Raw genomic sequence first — 9,498 nt, forward strand, 5'->3', positions numbered from 1 at the left:
CCCCCATAGTGGAGAGTGTTATTCCACTGGCCCCTGTCCTTTCAGAAAAGCATTCCAGTAGGAATGGCCAAGAGCTATGGAAAGGAAGTGTCAAAGGCCTCAAAGTCGCTTCCAGGGCCCCACACATGAGACTGGTGGCAGGATATCCAAGCAGTCTATGTATTACAGTGTTAGCTGCCCTAGTGGGCATAGATTCCTTTCCATGCCAGCTCCCCATAAGCAGAGACATGTCAGAGACTGACTCATCCTTGTGAAGTAATAACTCTGGTGCTGGTCAGCTGCAACAAACCAGTTCAGTGAAAAGAGCAGGAGATGAGCCAGTGCCGTTCTACTGTCAACATATTTCACAAGACTGAGCAGACAGACGGCTAGACGTGACAGCAGAAAGAGTTTGACAAACAAACTTCTGAAAAACAGTAAACTGGACAGAGCTTGGGGAAATTCTCTTTGGGATTCGAGCTCCAAGAAACCCCCAGACAGCACAGCCAGTTCCACTTCTGCATTACCACTAAAGAGAATACCAAATTGCAGATGTTCTCCTAATTGTACAGATGCTGATTTGGAAAACATTACTATAAACAGAAGTGCCGCACACTTCACCCTTTTTGTTGCCATCAAGTTGGAACTGACTGACAGTAACCCCAACAGGGCTTTAAGGGTAAGTAAGGACCTGATCAGATCAGCCAAATGAACCCGTTATACCCCAATTTGATTGTTTCATAAATTTCTGGTCATTTGACACATGGCCATGATTGACTCATTTCCCGGCGAAATAATAATAATAATAATAATAATAATAATAATAATAATAATAATAATAATAATAATAATAATAATAATAATAATAATAATAATAATAATAATAATAAAATTAAAATTAAAATTAAAATTAAAATTAAAAAATACAAGTAGGCTGTTGAAGATGAATTGACAGGCCAGCAAGCTACTTCTTTCTATATGTTTCCCTAAAGAAACCAGAGATGTACAAGTCACTGTCATGGTAAGACAATGGAATAAACTGATGACTGATGCACAAAAACTAGAGCACAAAACCACGGTTACTCCTCTTAAAGGGTTTATTTTGAATCGACAAAAGGTATTTTTATGACTTTTACTGATTTTAGTCAAGGGACTGGCTTGATCAGAGACTTGGGCAGAAATTCTACAATACCAACTTGGTTAGGATTTATTCCTGAGCTTGTGGCACACATCCAAAAGTCCCTAAGAGAGGGAGGGAAGACACCACTAAAGGAGGATGGAATAGCCTTTGAATAGGAAATAGGCACAAATAAGGAACTGAGGAAAGAGGGAGAGCCTGTCAGATGAGCAGAGGAAACAAACTTCCTTGCTGCATGAGGAAAAACCATGTTGCTGAAGAGCCACTGGTCACGCAAGCTTGCAGATCTGGGAACTAGAGTCCAAATATATATTTATACTATATATGGAAGATCGGCCAGATATTTCTCCATATTTAAGTTCATATATATATGAGAGAGAGAGAGAGAGAGAGAGATTGTACCTCAGCTAAAAGTTTGCTGAACTTGAATATGGAGAAATGTCTGGCTGATCTTCCAATTTGTCAGTGGTCAACTGACAATGGAGCCTGAGCACAGCTGCATCTGTACATGCGCACATATGTACACATGCATATGTACAAGTATGTGTAGACAAGATAATACGATATTTTGAGGGGGACACTCCCATCTTCTGTGCCCTCGGCGAGGATCAGCCACTGCTGCTGTAGGATGAATGGGTCCACTTCTCCCCAGATAAAGGACGCTGAGAGGAGTGATTCTGGTTATCCTCCCTGGGCCTGCGCAGTGGTGGCACAGGACACCTGACCAAGCCTGTGGGCCACGCTAACAAAGAAACATTGCTGGTAGGCAAAGTGGCAGTCATCAATGGGAACTGCCAAAGTGAGATCCCGATGATTCCAAGATTGTTCTTGTGCAAACAGTATGTTTTGTCTATAAAAAGGGGGAACTGATACTAATACATAAGGAAATTGAGGAAGACTGTAAAATAACAAATTTAACTAGACACGGCTAATACAACGTTGCAGTTGAAGAGAACAAGGGAAAAACAAAAGCACGCTTCCTCTTTATACAGGCTGAGATCCTGCAGCAGGAACTGTCGTTGTCCTCTGCATGAAGGCTCTCATTTCATCTTGAGCTAAACTAGTTTTCATCATATGCAAAAGAATTCAAAATTTGCCAGAGCCGAACCCTGAAGCCTGGCCAGAATGGCATACGATTACCCTTGACTGCGTCAGCCATCCCGTCTGCCTGCAAGGCCTTGGATGGCTGCAAGTCTTGGACTCCTCCAGTGAGAATTCTTCGGAGAAAATGTCAACTCAGACTGTGCCTTTCCAATGTATTCTGCAATTCCTGGTCACTTCCTGTCTCACGCTAGGATCCTGCATCAGTTGTTGGCTGGAAATCAGTACAGCAAAGCTAACCGAGCTACACTCTCTGCCTGAAGCCAATGAGAAAATTGAACTGTGATTCTTTCAATCTGTCTTCTCATTAAAGCTGGCAGCATCGTTTGCTTTCTTGAAAGTGGCTTGTCCAGGGGAAGGAACGTCTGACTAGCTATCCAGATTGATTACTGCTCAGCAAATGAACTGAGGAGTTTAAAGGTCAGATGGCACTAGCAGGTTATTTATCTTAACAGCAGAACTCAAGCTCCCATATTTATAAATTAGTACTGGAAACATGTGATACAGGAAGCTGCCCTATATTAGGGTTGCCAGATACTGTACATGGGTACCAAAAGGAGGACACAGAAAGACAAAAAAGAGGACAGAGGAGGACGTATTGAATGTTTCATTTGAATCATTCCGGATTAAACCCGCAATCAATACAATTTTATTACAACAGCTGCCAATAAATGTCTCTTAGTGAACCGACCAAGAAACAGTCATGTTAAAAAAAATATTATATGACCAACAGTTAAAAAAGAGCAACTGGTATTATTAGGCTGGCAGCTTGCACAAAAATATATTCCTTCAAAAATGCAATCTCCCTGCTTAGACACTCCAGAAGTTGCTCTACAGTCCCCCCCATTAGCAGATTTTAGGGAAAAATATCTTTATTTATTTACTTTAATGTTGGCATAGCGGGTGTTCGATTTCAACACCATCTGGAAGGCCACAGGTTCCCAAGCTCTGGAAGACATCCTTCTCTTCAGAACCAGTCCTTTGGTTCACGACAGCTACTGCTGAAGGAGGAAGCCCAACTCTAAAGAGCGCCACTGCCCTTCCCCATTTTTTACCTGACCTGAGCAACTGGTATCAGCCTCCTTCCTAGGAACCGGGGAAATGACGAACGAAACATGCACCCTGTGATCACAGGACTTCTGGCTGTAAAAAAAAAAGAGTCTACGTCGTGATTCCATGATAGGTTCACTTCCGCCCTTACAAAATAATTCTTCATTACGGTGTCCCCTTAGTCCCAAGCCATCTGTTTTTCCTTGGGTAAGACAAAGAGGAGGAGGAGGAGGAGGAGGAAGGCCACGTAGACAAAAGCCAGACATTTTTAAGGTTTTTAGCTTTGTCTGCCAGACGGAGGACATTAAGCTAAAAAGGAGGACATGTCCTCCTTTTGCCAGACGTCTGGCAAGCCTACCCTATATTAGAATCACATCGAGCTCAGGACTCTAGACCATGTGTGGGAATCCTATGGCTCGTGGTCTGAACATAGACCACTCCTATCCATTTTAAGATCTTGGATTCCTGTAGACTCACCTTCACATGTAGAGATGGGGGGGGGGGAATCCAATACACAAGTCACAATGGTCAGTGGAGGATTATCCATTAGGACAACTCAGGCGTTTCTCCTCAGTGCTTCATGGCTGGCGAGGGTGATAGAAATCACAGTTTCTCTCACAAAACAGAGAACTGAGTCCCCAGGAAGCAAACCCAGTATTATAGTTTAGATCTCCAGAAACAAAATAAAGAGACAATTCTTCAGTTCTCTTAGATGTTCAGTGTTAAAGAGCTCTACTGTGGTGACATTAAATGAAGGCTGAAACTGGAATTAGTTAGTCTCACCTATTTTTTTTTTTACTTTAGTTACCAATCTGAAGAGGCATCAGATACACCTGGCAAATGCTCTTTAAACCAAAGCATAATCTCTGCACAGATTCACCTAGTTCCCTGTTCGGAAAGGAGGCTCCCAGCTAGGCCAAGCTCAGTCTCAAAGACTTCCGGATGAAAACTCTCTCCCAGGTGAGCCACATTGAGATGTCTATGAGGCATCGGTCCGTCAGGTAGAACTCCAAGAATCAAGAATTATGGGATTTGTAGAAGTCTAAAAATCCCATTGTTGTTCTAAATGCATCTAGTCCTCTCCCAAAAAATAAGCATAATCCTTTGCAGCCTATAACCCCAGCTGCTTTTAACTGTTGTTCTAGAGAAAGGGACAAAGTCAACATTCTTCAGTCTTAGACACAGCTGAGAAATGATTTCAGCAAGAGTGGGCAAGTTTTTGTAGCTTGGGCAGCTGCTTTCACCCTCCTGGTGAAAGCAGCCCCTGACCCTCCCCCAGCAAAAAAAAAATCTGCATTAGAAAAATGCTAAATAGTGCTCCTAAAAGCCTTAGGAATGTTTTGCCAGTTAAATCTCATTCCCCTTGCTTACCTCCCAGGGCCTATTGTAGGCCAACAGATGTATTATTTTATTTATTTTTTCACTTTTATACTACACATCTGGTCTGGGACCACACTGGGTGATGTACAACAGAGAACAAAACATAATTAAACATCATAAAACACCAACATAACAGACTGATATGACATAATAAAATAAAATAAGAAAACAAAGGCTCAAAAAGCAACTACAGTAAATTAAACCAAACAATTAATAAAATTCAAAATTAATAAACATTTTAAAAAACTATCTTACAAACACGCAATGAGCAGACATCCACTTTGGGATTTTTAAAAAGGCTATTTGGGGACTAAAATAGGGCACAGGGTAGGAGTAGGGTGCCTTTTGCTATTTTTTCCTAGCAGAAAAAAATGTAATGTAGGTTGGGTCGGCACTTTTTGAATCCTGACTTACATCAGTGATGCAGAAGTGAGTGAACAGATTTTTAAAAAGAGGTTTTTTGTTTGTTTTTTTGTTAGTTGAACAATTTTCTGGCTCTTAGAACAAATCAGATTTCAGGAGGGGAGGCAACTGAACTTAAACAGTCTTGAATGGAAGACCTCAGAGATCCTCGATCTTTTACAGTCCCTTAGACAGAAACTTCCAGCGAGTCTATTATTCTATGATAAATAAGCAGATAACAAACAATACAGAAATCACTGTACCATGAGGATGAAGGGTAAAAGCAGAAACAATTAATATTTAAGATCTGAAATACCTGAGACAATAAATAAGGCAAGTATGTTTTAAGTGTGATAGTGTGAGGGCAAGACGAGAAGGGGATGACAGAGGATGAGATGGTTGGACAGTGTCACTGAAGCGACCAACATGAAGTTGACCCAACTCCGGGAGGCAGTGGAAGACAGGAGGGCCTGGCATGCTCTGGTCCATGGGGTCACGAAGAGTTGGACACAACTAAACAACTAAACAGCAACAATCCTTCAACGTATTTGATTTGCAAGAAGTATTTCTTTGCTTTAAAAAAAAACACCCTCATATAACACAAGATTGTCAACAGTAGCAGCGTCAACATGTGAAGAGGTTTGGAATAAAAGCAAACTGCAACACTGGCCAAAATCCTGTTTTTTGGCCTAGCAAATTGCACTAAAGTTAGACCCTTGAATCAGCAGATATTTAGTGAAGTAACTCCTCTGTATGTTCTATTGATTCAATAGACCTACTCTAACTGAAATTTGTTATGCCAAAGTAAGTTACAACTAGAGTCAACCCATTTGAATCATTGGACCTTACACAACCCCCCCCCACTGATTCAATGGGCCTACTTCAGTGAGGTTTACTGTGCTAAGCAAGAGGATATGGGCCAAAGTAGTATATATGGGACGTGGTGGCGCTGTGGGCTAAACCGCAAAAGCCTGTGCTGCAGGGTCAAAAGACCAAGCAGTCATAAGATCGAATCCACGCTATGGAGTGAGTGCCCGTCGCTTGTCCCAGCTCCCGCCAACCTATTGGTTCGAAAGCATGTAAATGCGAGTAGATATATAGGTACCACCTCGGTGGGAAGGTAATGGCTTTCCGTGTCTAAGTCGCACTGGCCATGTGACCACAGAAGATTGTCTTTGGACAAAAACACTGGCTCTATGGCTTGGAAACGGGGATGAGCACCGCCCCCTAGAGTCGAACACGACTGGACAAAAATTGTCAAGGGGAACCTTTACCTTTACCTAGTATACATGGAGTGCTCCTGTTCAGTGTTCCAGCATACAAGGCAGGCTTTTCTCCAGGAAACTGGCATTACCTTCCCAACAGTGAGGCGCATTTCACAACTGCTAAGGATGCTCAGTTCTCTGCAAACAATACTAGTGTTCCTTCCCTTCTCCCCTGCTTAGGGATTTTTTTTCTTTGACCAGTAGAGTTTTCTCCTATTCATAGTTCTGGAAACCATGGGAAAGTCCTTCTAGCTAGCTGCCTTACTGTTCTTGTGCAACCATTTGTGGGTTCGTATATCACTATCCCAAGTATTTTTGGTGCATTACTGACACTCTTGCCCCACCCTCTGGAATTCCACTTCCCTCCATGGCAGTATTCAGTTCAAAGCCCCCCTGAACAGCTTGGACATATTGTGCATCTGTTAAAGGTGTAGCTGCTTAGTAAGTAGTTGCTGATTTGAACATTTACTGTACTGAAAATTCTGTGTTGCACTTAGGTGTTATTTTAATTAATGCCGTATGTTGTTCTGCTTTGTTGATAATGAAGAAGAGTAGAAATATTCTAAATAAGGCAAATCAAATAAAATGGAGCTACATGGATACAAGACAAATTTCCTGTGACTGCAGAGAAATTCAAACAATGCAGCACTTATGTGCATGCACTTAAAAAAATCCCATGTGTAGAAGATACAGAAAATGGCCAAGATAATGCTATTGAAGTAGCATTAAAATAGTTTAAAATGTCTAATAATCTTAACTTTTTAATTTGTTTTAATTTTACAATTTTATTCCATATATGTCCATAATTTTAAATTGTGAGATGCTCTGATATGAATAAAGAAGAAAAATTCAACTTAAGTAAAACAGCACCTATCTAGCCCAAGATACCTTTTAAAGTTTTCAAGTCAGGAGGAATTTATTGTATAGGAATCTGAGAGAGAAGGAACTGGTGCTGATTGTTGACCAGAGTTTCAAAAGCACCTCTTTTTTCTACTTGGGATTCTCCCCCAGAGACATTGGAAGTTGTAGTCTAAAACAGTAACTTTTCTCATCTCTGCGTCTGATAAAATGAAATTATTTGATGCTGGTGATTCGGGTCACAGTAAGAGAATGGCATCTTTATTGAGGGGTGAAGAGTGGAGGGATACCCTTTGCTCGGACTCCAGCTTTTAAAACAAAAACAAAAATGCTAATTATTCCAAGGAAATTGCTCTTACAGCCAACCAATTGCAGTTCAGCTTCCCTCTCCACCCAGAATTGCTTGCAATGACCTCTGGCAGCAGCCGAGAGTGTAGAAATTTTGATGGATGATGTAGTTGTACAGGTTTCATACAATAGCCATAGTGCATGGAGCCACTGGGTATGTTATATATTTTTTCCATTTCTGACCTCCTACCTAATGCTGCTAGAACGATCAATGACAAGAAAATTGTGTGATGTGGACCCTTTTAATCTATTGGCACTCCCTCCCACCGCTGCTAGAAACCCATCGTTGATAAAAGAAAACCAAAGTGCCTCCAAGAGTTCAGGAATGCATTTAAAAAAACCCTGCTTTATTAAATCCAGATGTATGGAGCTGCTGCAACACATTACCCAATGATACAAAGCCTTCTTTTGCGAAGTCTTCACAAATATTAGTGCCAAGGCAAAAAGGGCAAACAGAACATACAAGTGAACTGCGAATAGAAGACAGTGATAGGTCCCCCTCTGCCAAGTTCATTCAAAGGCAGTGCTTGTATTTTGCTTGTTTCTTTCATAAGGTATAGATATATATTTCTTTTTTCTGCCCTCATATAAGAAAACATAGGAAAAAAATACCATTTAATGTCATCAGAAACGACAAGAACTTTGGGACTGAGGTTTTATGATGGGCTTTTTATTGCTAAAACTGATTGGATAGTGCAGTGGTTTAGGTATTGGGCTGTGAAGCCAGAGGTTGGAAGTTCAATTTCTCACTGTACCTCCTGCAAACAGAGCCAGCCTGTGTGGCCTTGGGCAAACTGCAGTCCTAGGGTGCCCCCCCCCAAGGAACAGAATGGTAAACCACTTCTGAGTATTCTCTACATGGAAAAACCTGAAAAGGGTTGCCATAAATCAGAATTGACTTGACGGCATGAAATTCTTACTGTATTTCATTGCTACACACTGATGGGTACCAAAAAGTATGCATTTCAGGGTAGATGAGGAACTGGATATTTAGCCTTGAAGCAAGGGAATATAGAGGAAATGCTGTTGTAGAATTGTCATCAAGATTTCTATCGTCTGGTTTGGAAATGTATCTCAGTGACTTGCAGTACTCAACTCGTATGTAACGCTGTATGTAACGCTAAATCTCTGGCTTTAAACCGGAAGAAGATTCTGCTTTCCCTTACCCTGCCAATGAAGCAGATCCCAGATCCTACCTGCTAATTCCTCACTGCCCGGCAGCACCCTCCTGTCTCTCCAGCATCTACATGGAGCTGCTGGTATTCTGGTAGCAGCGCAGGGAAAGAAAGGAGAAAATAAGATGTTGTCTAGTACACAGGATGGTGAAATGAGCCTGCTTGAGTGTTAAGATCATCAGGAGGGGCCTTTTTCTCAGCCCTGTCAACTTCACAGGTACGTCTGGTGGCTACGCAAGGAGAGAGCCTTCTCAATGGCTGCTCCCAGACTCTGGAGCTCCCTCCCACAGGAGGCCAGGCTGGCCCCATCTTTACTGCCCTTCCACAAGAAGACCAAGACCCTTCTCTTCAGGCAAGCTTTCCCCTAATGACTGGCTGGCTGAGTGGGGTTCTTAAATGGATTGTTGTGCCTTACTGCTTTGGATGTGTTTTTGATGTTGCTTTTGCTTACTGTCTTTTAGTGTGGCATCTGTCTGATCCTTTTTAGCATTTGTGTACTTACGGTTTTTAGATTTCAATATTGTCTTTAATATAAGCCCCCTTGGGCCCCTTCTTAAGGAAAAAAAGTGACGTGAAAATATTTTAAACACACACTTTTTTCTCAGGGGGTTATTGCCACCACAACAGGTCTAGAGCAACTGGCATGTCCAAAAGAAGGAATTCTACTCTGATGTGGTGAAATATCTCCCCAATTATTCCTGTTACCTATCCACATCTTCAGGATTCAGGCAGGAAGAAATATGGCTGCCTGGTTACTCCAGGCACTCGCAGCACTGTGAGGACTATTGCTAGGCTAAGATGA

This window comes from Pogona vitticeps, chromosome 3, assembly GCF_051106095.1.
Source record: "Pogona vitticeps strain Pit_001003342236 chromosome 3, PviZW2.1, whole genome shotgun sequence".
In the NCBI taxonomy this organism is placed as follows: domain Eukaryota; kingdom Metazoa; phylum Chordata; class Lepidosauria; order Squamata; family Agamidae; genus Pogona; species Pogona vitticeps.